Source organism: Rhinolophus sinicus, chromosome 18 (genome assembly GCF_057876585.1).
Source record: "Rhinolophus sinicus isolate RSI-liver-muscle chromosome 18, RSI-T2T, whole genome shotgun sequence".
In the NCBI taxonomy this organism is placed as follows: domain Eukaryota; kingdom Metazoa; phylum Chordata; class Mammalia; order Chiroptera; family Rhinolophidae; genus Rhinolophus; species Rhinolophus sinicus.
In genome coordinates this window covers 29,741,578-29,751,354 of record NC_142518.1, presented here as the reverse complement: position 1 = coordinate 29,751,354, position 9,777 = coordinate 29,741,578, and the positions used below count along the sequence as shown (strand labels likewise).

The window sequence follows — 9,777 nt, the reverse complement described above, 5'->3', positions numbered from 1 at the left end:
ATTAGTGTGTTCAAAGTGAGGAGGAGTATTTTGAGGGGAATTAATGGTAATGTTTCTTTTACTGTAATAGATTTTTTTTTAATTCAAACATTCATCATATTGTTTGGTCACATCTCATGTAGTTAGTTTTCTTTGTGATCATAAGTAATTTATGTCATGTACTTTAAATGTTATTCTGAAAAAGGTCCATAGACCTCCCCATCTGGGTAGTCAAAGGGGTCTGTGGCATGAAAAAAATTAAGACCTTTGCACTAGATTCCATCTCCAGAAATATCAAGATCACATGTGTTTTACTCACCATTGTAACCTGACCATCTAGAAGAATACCTGCTACATAGAAGGGGCTTGACAAATATTTATTGGATAAATAAATAAATTAGTGAATGAATCATCAAAAGCCTGTAAAAATAGAACAGAGAAAAGAATTCAACACCATAAACTGTTCTTTCTACCAAGAAGTTAACACATAGGGAAGAATAATCCAGAGCTGCCACAAAGAAGCTTGTTTAGTACATTAGCCAGAAGTACAGAACAATTTGCTTGTTTTGAAGAAATTTATCCTCTTCGACCAAGCCAGCAGTTTCTCATGGACCTGGGAAAGGAAAAGAAACATTAGCTTAGTCAGCCAGTGTTCCAGTTATCTATTGCTATGTAGCAAACTACCCCAAAATTAGTGGCATAAACAACCATTTTGTTGTGCTTATGAATTCTGCGGGTTAGGATTTCAAAGATGGCACAGTAGGGATGACTTGTCCTTGCTCTACAATGTCCCCATTCCACAATGTACCTCAGGTAAGAAGTCTTGAATGTCTGGGTGAATCCACGGCAAGGGTCTGGAATCATCTGGAGGCTTCTTCACTTACATGCCTGGTGCCTGGGCTGAGATGAGTCAAAAGTTGGTCTACTTTGGGATGGTTGACCAAAGCATCTATATATGGCCTCTTCTTGTGGCATGGTCTTTCCTCCACATGACAGCTAGGTTCTGAAAGAGAGTGTCCTGAGAGAAAGAGTATTCAGAGAATAAACATTTCATGAGACATAGAGAAAGCTGCATGGAATTTTATGACCAACCTCAGAAGTCACATACATAAGAACATACTTCCACCATACTCTATTGGGCAAAACTAGCCTGCCCAGCTTCAAGGGGAAGGGACCCACACTCCTATCTCTCAATAAGAGGAGTATCACCATAACCAGGTTGGGGTAAGAGGTGTCAAAGGTAAATCATCCATGTATTTGAAATCTATAGGAACTTCCCTTGAATGAGCTGAACCTTCATCGAATGCACGTGAAACTCTGGATGTTTGATATTGACTCAGTTCAGGAATGATTCATGCGATTGTTGCTGCCATATCCAGAGGATGAAATGGAAGGGAAGACAGCTGAAATATTAATCTATGGAGGCCTGTCTTTTCATGGGGTCTAATAAATTATACAAAACAAGTCACTGGTTCTAAGTGGATTAGCTGCCCATCATGTAGGGGAAGGTCATGGCCCATGATCTAGTTAAGGAAGATTGTTTCTCTTCCATTTAAATGATAATATATCGAGAGAAACTTTGAATTCAGATGCAAGTAGGCAAGCTAAGTTGAAATTTCTTATCATGAAAACAAATAAATTTCCTCTTTTTTGAGGGAGAGCAATAGTTTCTTAAACTCCAAAGGAAGGAAGGAGGAAAAACAAACCAAAATTTTAGTTAAGTTGTCATCCATAAAATTTAAACTTAAGTAGCTTTCAAATCCTTCTAGAAGCCTGCCTAGATTCAATGATTTCATAGCAGTCCATTCAGGTCTTTGAAAATTATTAGATGATTAGCATAATGCTATTAGCATAATGACAATTTTTATAATTATGTGATCATATATTGTATTAAAGAGTTCCTTTAAATTGTTAGAGGAATCTTAACAGCTGCTATCTCATCTTATCTTCATAATCACACCATAAGATTGGAAGCACTAGTAAGTCCATTTTACAGATAAATAAAATGAGGCACTAAGACGTTTAACAAATTGTTCTACTTTGCCAACAACATCTTGGCAGACCAGACCCTAGAACCAGCACTCCCAGCCTAGTTCCCAGTTAACCAGATCATAGTAATACTGCAATTGCATCTATGGCGCCTGAGGGAACACCAGTTCCATGCTAGTGATGTTCAAGGCTCCTCCCCAGACACAAAATCCTAGAGATCACAGACCAAGGGATGAGAAAGAAGAGACAAGAATTCCTTCCTATTCAGCTTGTCTCTCAGTGTCCTCTAGGCATAGCCTGAATCTTTTAGGGCTTGTGCCTTTTCAGAGCTGCTTTGAACTACAATAAAAGGCACCAAGAAACATTCCTCACATGCCTCCCTGTATACTGCCCTTTGCAACTGACAACCTGGGACAAACTCTCTCCTTAGAGTTCATAATTTAGCTGCTAGTGCCATACAGTCATCTTGTGGGTCACTTCAGTCCTTCTCTCCCTCTACCCTTCATGTCTAACTCATCTTCAAGTCCTTTCTAGTGTTCATAGACCTGTCTCTCAGCCATGGGTGTACTCATCAGTGTTGAACAACTGACTCTACCCCAAAACAAAAACAAACAAAAAAGGAACCACCTCTGATTAGTAGTGTTTGCCAATTTCTCTGGTGTAAATCCCTTCACCACTGTTGATTTCAGACTACAAATATGACGTCACTGAATGTGGAGTTGGGGAATAAATGCACACAATCCATGCTCGCAAGTGGGTTCAGCCCGCTCCGGCACACCACTGACTCATGCTTCCTCTCTTCTAACTCCTTGCTATTACTTAATGATTTTAGTTCATACTCAATCACTTGCCAGTAGAATTTATGCAGTATCTTCCCAGCTTGTCTGTCTTTGGTTTTGTAATCCTGCCACACCTACCCATTCCCCACTTACATACCATTCAGCAGCCAAAGGAACTTTCCAAAATCATACATCTGATTATGTCTCCCCGCTCTTTGTGGCCCAAGCTTGGTCCCTCTGCCCAGTACAAATCATAAGATCCACAGGAAGGTACACAAGTCCCTTCAAGGTCTAGAGAAGTGGTTATCAAGGCTGGCTGCACATAAGAATCTTCTGAGGATTCTGTCTCTATTTGGTTTTTAAAAAAATACTTTGTTCATTATTGAGTTTTTGCATTAATTTTCATTTTTAAAGTATTGGGTGAGCAGGCCCCCAGGCTCTGGTGACATGCTTCCTGCCCTCTGTTGCTCAGCTTAAGGGTGTTTGTGAGTTTCTGCAGTTAGTTACTAATCTCTGGGTAAGATCATGTCACAGGTTGGATTGTCTGGAAGCTGATGCTGACATGGAGTTTGGCATGCAGGATATTTATTAAGGATTAACATCTGTGGGAGGGAGCAGGAGACAGAAGGTTTGGGTAGTGGGAGAAGTCAAACTGCGATGCTTGATCAACCCCACAGGGAGACTGGAGTATATAGGGCCCATCATAGTTATCTGGCAGTGGGCCAAAATGGTGCCCCAGGAGGGCATGGCCTTGGGCAAGCCCTCTCTGCAGCTGAAGTGGACCCTGAAGTGGGCTGACAGCTGGAATCATCTCAGCCCAGGCACTGGGCATGCAAGTGAAGAAGCGGATGTAAGTGAAGGTATCCTCAACATTCCCAGCTGCTGGGACAACAAGTACTTCCTTGAGGAGGGTTCTGGGTGGAGCATAATTTTGCCCGCCACACACCTTCCCTGCCTATCCAACACTTTTGTAACCAATTCTATGTATTGAGCTTCCCCTGTTTTGAAATCTCTAGAGTGCTTTATGCTGTCTTAGATGAACATTCAATGATACAAAAAGCATAGTGCCATCTATGAAATGAGAAGATCATGGTTCAAGAGTAGTTACCACCAGACAGGAGGGGCAAAAACAGCTCTTGCAATGATGGAAGGAGACGTCTCAGAAAGCGAAAGAAGGACCAGAGGTCAGATGCCAAAATGCTCAGTCCCCTCACACGCCTACAAGGGTCAAACATGAAGGAGGCAGCAATGGAGGGAACTAGAAACACCAAGAAAGATTTGGATGGTTCTAAGCACAAAGCAACGGTATTGCTCCTTGCTTCCTAGGGAAAATTGCAAGCTCCTTAGAGTGAGCCCTGGATTTAGTATGATACTGGTACACTGTTGTCTCACAAAGGTGGTAAGTTTAAATTGGAAGAAGGAACAAGCAGGGAGGGGCAAAGAAACAAGCAATCCAGTCACCCGCTGTTAGAAGCTACCCCACATGTTCCACCCAGTGACTAATAGACACTGGAATATGTGGTTTTGATTTTGCCATATTGCCACCCCAAATAAAATAGCATTCTGTTTATCAGGAAGATGGGGAGAATGGATACTCAGTAGGCAATTAGTAGTTTTTGCCACAGATGGTGATGGCAAATTGGCAAATTTTGAGTATATTCTTTCTAGCAAAATTAAAAGTTGACATCATTATGGCAGTCCCCTTGATTTTTAAAACATCATATTGGTCAATTAAATCCCAAATCCAGACCCAGTGCTCTTAGTCATTTTGCTATATAAGCTTGGGCTAAGATACATGATTCTTTCATAAGAGTTAGTGAGTGTGACAAACTCATCTAGTCTGAATTGTTGATGGAAAAAGACTCCAGGAGACCCGCCAACCATCCATGCAGCCTTGTTTCTTTCAAGTGACCATGTTTTAACTATGGTCTTTGGAGACACATGTGCTGTCCCAGAAAGAAGTCCTTAGGTCTCTTGGGAACTCTCCAGCCTTCCACCCCATCTCCTGCTCCCGCTCACTCTGCCCTGTGACCCAGTCATCCTGACTTGCTTGCCCTTCCTGGCATTCATCCAACATCTTGCTTCTGTGCCCTTCTTTGAGCTGGGCCTGCTGCCAGTTGTATTTCTTGCCAATCCCCTATGGTCATGTGGGAAAATAGCTTCCATCTCTCCAGGCTTAACTCAAATGCCATCTCCTCTGCAAAAGTATCTGAGTTCCCTCCAGCTTGATGTAATCCCTCTTCTGTGAGCACCCAGAAAACTTTGTTGGTACGTCTACTATGACAAGTACTATGCTTAATCCATAGTATGGATATTTGGGCATGAATTTGATTTTTTAAGTGAGCATCATTGTCTTGTTTATCATTGTAAGTCCATAACCTATAGAATAGTAGCTGGTACATAGAAGCTACTCAATACATATTTGTTGAAAGAATGCATATATAAGAAATGCAGAATGAATAGATATAATTAATGAATGCAGAGTGAATGGAGGACATACAATATAAGATATGAAAAAAGAGAGAAAGATGAGTAAATGAATGAACGTTCCTGTTCATGCCCAGGGTGAACGTCCACTGGCCTGGGCACTAACAGTCTCCAAGGCAGACAGGCTCCAGGGTATGTGCTCTCAGACTCAGCAGTACTTCCACTTTCTCTTTGTCAGATTTTCCCTGACAGGAACCCTCTCTCGTCATTGCTCATTATCTTTTCTATCTCCGAGTTGCCTTGTGTCCTCTTTCCCACAGATAAAGAAGACAGTCCAACTTAGCAGGCTCAGCATGACCAATGGGTAAGAGTAAGTCTCAGCTGCCTGCAACCAGAGGGCAGCTGGAATGATGGCCCAAGCACAGGTCTTTCCAAGGTAGACAAAGACTGGAACAAAATCCAAGAGGGCCCAGGCAGGCTGGACCTGCTGTTAACGTGAAGGAGGGCCTGCGTCTTCCCACGGCTAGGGCAGGTGATCCGGTCACATTTCAGGCAAAAAGAAAAAGCCACCTCGGCAAAATAGAAAAGAGTCATATTTTGTTGATTTTAAGCTAAAATAACAAAATGCAGCCAGCTAAGCAACCCACTAATCAAATAAGCAAACAGATAAAACTCAGCCAAGTAAAACAATACCTGACACCTTCACTTGGAAAATCAGTTTTTCTGTTGTTGTTTTTTTTTAGGGTAAATCTCATCTTTTCCGAGAATACATTTGTTTTCAGCAGGTTTTACAGAAACATAGGATAGGCTACAAGTCTCTGATCTTGATAATCGGAATTCTCTTTCACTGTCCTCCCCACCCCACCCCCTGCCTCCTTTTCATGAGTCTTACCTCTGTGTCTCTTTCTCTCTCCTTTGCCATCCTTCGCCATTGGGCTAGGCCCACATGCCACTTCTCCTTTCCCATGTGTCATCTTTTGATTAGCAAGGAAGCAGCCATAACAGATCCCACACAAAAAAGACCCACTTTGACAGCTGTGATGTCAGCCAGGATCTACATTTCCCTCCTGTGATATCAGACCCAGGGCTATAAGCAGATTGAGTATTTGGGTACAGGAGACATTTCATTTCAAAGCATTTAACAGGCATTAACTAATGCATGCTCACTGGTGAGGGTGGTGGCTTCCCACTCTCACAAAGGGCCCTGGTTCTCAGCCCCTTAGCACACACTGTGCTTTCCTTTGTGAATGGGGAACAAAAGGAAAGGAAAGAAAAGGAAAGGGAAAAAAAACGTTTCTGCAACATTAAATTGGTATTCCTTGTGCACGTCCTGTTTGCTAGAAAGGCGCCTCCTTATCAGATTCCAGACCTGAGACACACCTTCTATTTTAGGTTTGAACTGCACAGAGGTAATTATTTCCACCCATTTTTCCTTCCAGCTAAAGGTAGGAGGGCATTTCTGCACTGAGATTAGTAAAACAAAAACTCAAATCTCTACCAACCCTGGAATGAAGCAGTGACATGCAAATGACACAAGTCAGAGAGCGAGCTGATTGGTGCTGCTCTCTGGAGATGATGATGTCAGTAACAGGCTAAGCTCTGGGTGGCTGGGAGAAAGCATGGAGAGGAATGATTGCGATCAAGACTCAGGAGAAAGAGAGAGAGAGAGTGTGTGTGTGTGTGTGTGAGAGAGAGAGAGAGAGAGAGAGAGAGAGAGAGAGAGAGAGAGAGAGAGAGAGAGAGAGAGAGAGAGAGAGAGAGAGAGAGATGGGAAAGTGGTGCATGAGACCAACATTGCATCTGGGTATGCCCTAGCCCATCATTTGAAAAGCAACTCCAGTAATCCCAATAACCTTCTGTAAGAACATAGCCTTGGGGGTAAAATTGGTTTTCTATTTTTAAAATGTTCTGCTTTCTAAATTCTCCAGGTAGCCTTTGACTATACAAGGCTCAAGGCCACTGCGTTGCTTCTAAAGCTCTGTATATCTGCATCTTCACCCCAAAACACATGTTTTTGTTCTAAAAGCTAGGACGTCATGGTTTGATTATACTCAAAGCCAATCTCAGTGTTGGCCTCACCTTGCCCTTTCCCATGCTGAACACCTCCAGCACATACCAGAGTCATAGGCCATCTAGTCACAGAATGCCAGACTCTACAATTCCATGAAATGTCTGGAGATGTCACCTCTGCTTTCTCCTTTCCCTTAGAGTCACAGAATTTTGCAGCTGGAGGGCTATCAGAGGTCACCTGCAGTAAATTTGCTCATCATATAGATATGGAAACTAAAGACCAGCAAAGAGTAGTGGTTCTCAAAAAGCCGCCTAGATAGACCTTGGTACATGGTTCTCTTATGAAACTCTCAGTCCTCCAATTAAGGATGTGCCAGTAAAATTTCTTACAGTTCTCAACGAGCACATTCAAATAAACTGCAAGCTTCTTGATGGCAGTTCAAGTGATTTGTTGGTCGCTTTGCCTGCACTTCCCATATCTTCTCAAAGTTCCTTCTGAGTGGACAGCCAGCTCTGTCTGCTAGTCTCTGTTGGGAGGACCAAAATGGACAGCTGACCTAAGATGTGACATCTGATCATTCTCTTCCAGCAATTGGGAATTCAAGTAAGTATCTGTTGTGCTTAACTAGAGAGGACATATAAGACCCTCAAAGGTGCCTGATTTTCCTCAGGTACAAGAGGTAGAAAATGCCAGAAGGGTTTAAGGGCCTCATAGATAGAGAGAGTCAGGAAAAAAGTGGTTCACTACCTGTTTCGCAATGGATTTTAAGTTCTGGTTCCAGTCCTCCTGAGTCCTGCTGCCCTTCCTGACTTTGAGTTCTGGAAGACAACCACGAATCCTTTCAATATGTTCTCCTTTCTGATGAAAATAATTTGAATAGATTTCTATTACTTGCTCCTGAGGCCATGTATACTTTCTTTTTTCAATTTTTTTTTATTAATTTCAGGTGTACAAAATAACAAAATGATTAGACATTTACACCCCTCACAAAGTGATAACACCCCTCCCAGTCTACTACCTCCTTCATATCATATATAGCTGGTACGATACCATTGACTATCTTCCCTATGCTGTACTTTAAATCCTGTGAATATATATATATATATTTCACATTCAATATTATTCCACATCAGCTTCAGGTGTACAGTGGTCAGGCATCTACACAATCTATGAAATGATGCCCCTGATAAGTCCAGTTCCTATCTGGCACCCTAAATAATCTATGCAACATTATTGATTATATTCCCCATACTATATTTCACATCCCAATGACTATTTTGTTTCTACCAATTTGTACTTTCTAATCCCTTCACCGTCTCCCCCATCCGCCAACCCCCTTCCTATCTAGCAACCATAAGTTTCTTCTCTGTATTTCTGAGTCTATTTCTGTTTTGTTTGCTTATTTATTCTGTTCTTTAGATTCCACATATAAGCGAGATCATACAGTATTTGTCTATCTCTGTCTGACTTATTTCACTTAGCATAATATTCTCTAGGTCCATTCATGTTGTTGCAAAGGGAAGATTTCATTCTTTTTGTGGCAGAGTAATACTCCATTGTGTAAATGTACCACAATTTCTTTATTCAACTGTCTATCAATGGGCATTTCAGTTGTTTCTATATCTTGGATATTGTGAATAGAGCTGCAATAAACATTGGGGTGCATATATTTTTTTGAATTAGTGTTTTGGATTTCACTGGATAAATACCCAGGAGTGGAATTGCTGCGTCATAAGGTAGTTTCATTTTCAATTTTTTGAGGAACCTCCATACTGTTTTCCATAGTGACTACACCAATTTGCAGTCCCAAGCCCATGTATACTTTCATTGTCAATTTTTAATGCAATGCCTTCTGTATCAGTTAGCTATGGCTGTGTAACAAATTACTTCCACACTTAGCAACTAAAAAGCCACAAAAATTACCTCACCGTCTTTGAATTTCAGGAATCTGGGCATGGCTTACCTGGGTACTCTGACTCAGTGTCTCTCATGGGGCTACAATCAAGGTATCACTGTGACTGCAGTCCCATTTCAAGGCTCAACTGGAAGGATCTGCTCCCAAGTTCACTCCCATGGCTTCTGGAAGGCCTCAGAAGATCTTCTTCCAAACTCACACACATGAACCTCTTTATATGGTTGCCTCACAGCATGGCAGCTAGCTACCCCTGCAACAAGCAATACAAGAGAGACTGAGAGAAAGCACCCCAAAATAGGAGCTAGTCTTTTCACAACCTAATCTTGGAAATGTCATCCCATCACTTCTATCATATTCTGTGTTAGAAGTGAATCACTAGGTCTAGCTCACACTCAAAGGGAGAAGATTTCACAAGAGCATGAATACCAGGAGGCCGAGATTATGGGGGGCTGTCTTAAAGTCTTCCTTCCCCACCTTAGCTGAGATTAATACTCAAAGTTTGCCAAATACATATGTGCCACAGTGTATTCTCTGTTCATCCTTTGTCTCTTCCTTACGTTTCAGAAGCACTGTCTGATTGAATAAGGCTCTTTGACCCAGTCTGCTTTCTAGCAAGTACATATGATGACTAAAGACCAAAGTTCTCTCATCATCTAGATTACAAATTCCCTGAAAGC

General features: G+C 41.8%; 1 long non-coding RNA gene across 1 annotated transcript; it reads right to left on the bottom strand.

Moving 5' to 3' along the window:
* Positions 1-381: 381 nt before the first annotated feature.
* Positions 382-6,302, bottom strand: LOC141569732 (uncharacterized). Its single transcript, XR_012493486.2, has 3 exons — positions 6,067-6,302; positions 788-997; positions 382-592 (listed from the first exon to the last, which is right to left on the bottom strand). It is a non-coding gene; the product is annotated as an uncharacterized LOC141569732 (long non-coding RNA).
* Positions 6,303-9,777: the final 3,475 nt, after the last annotated feature.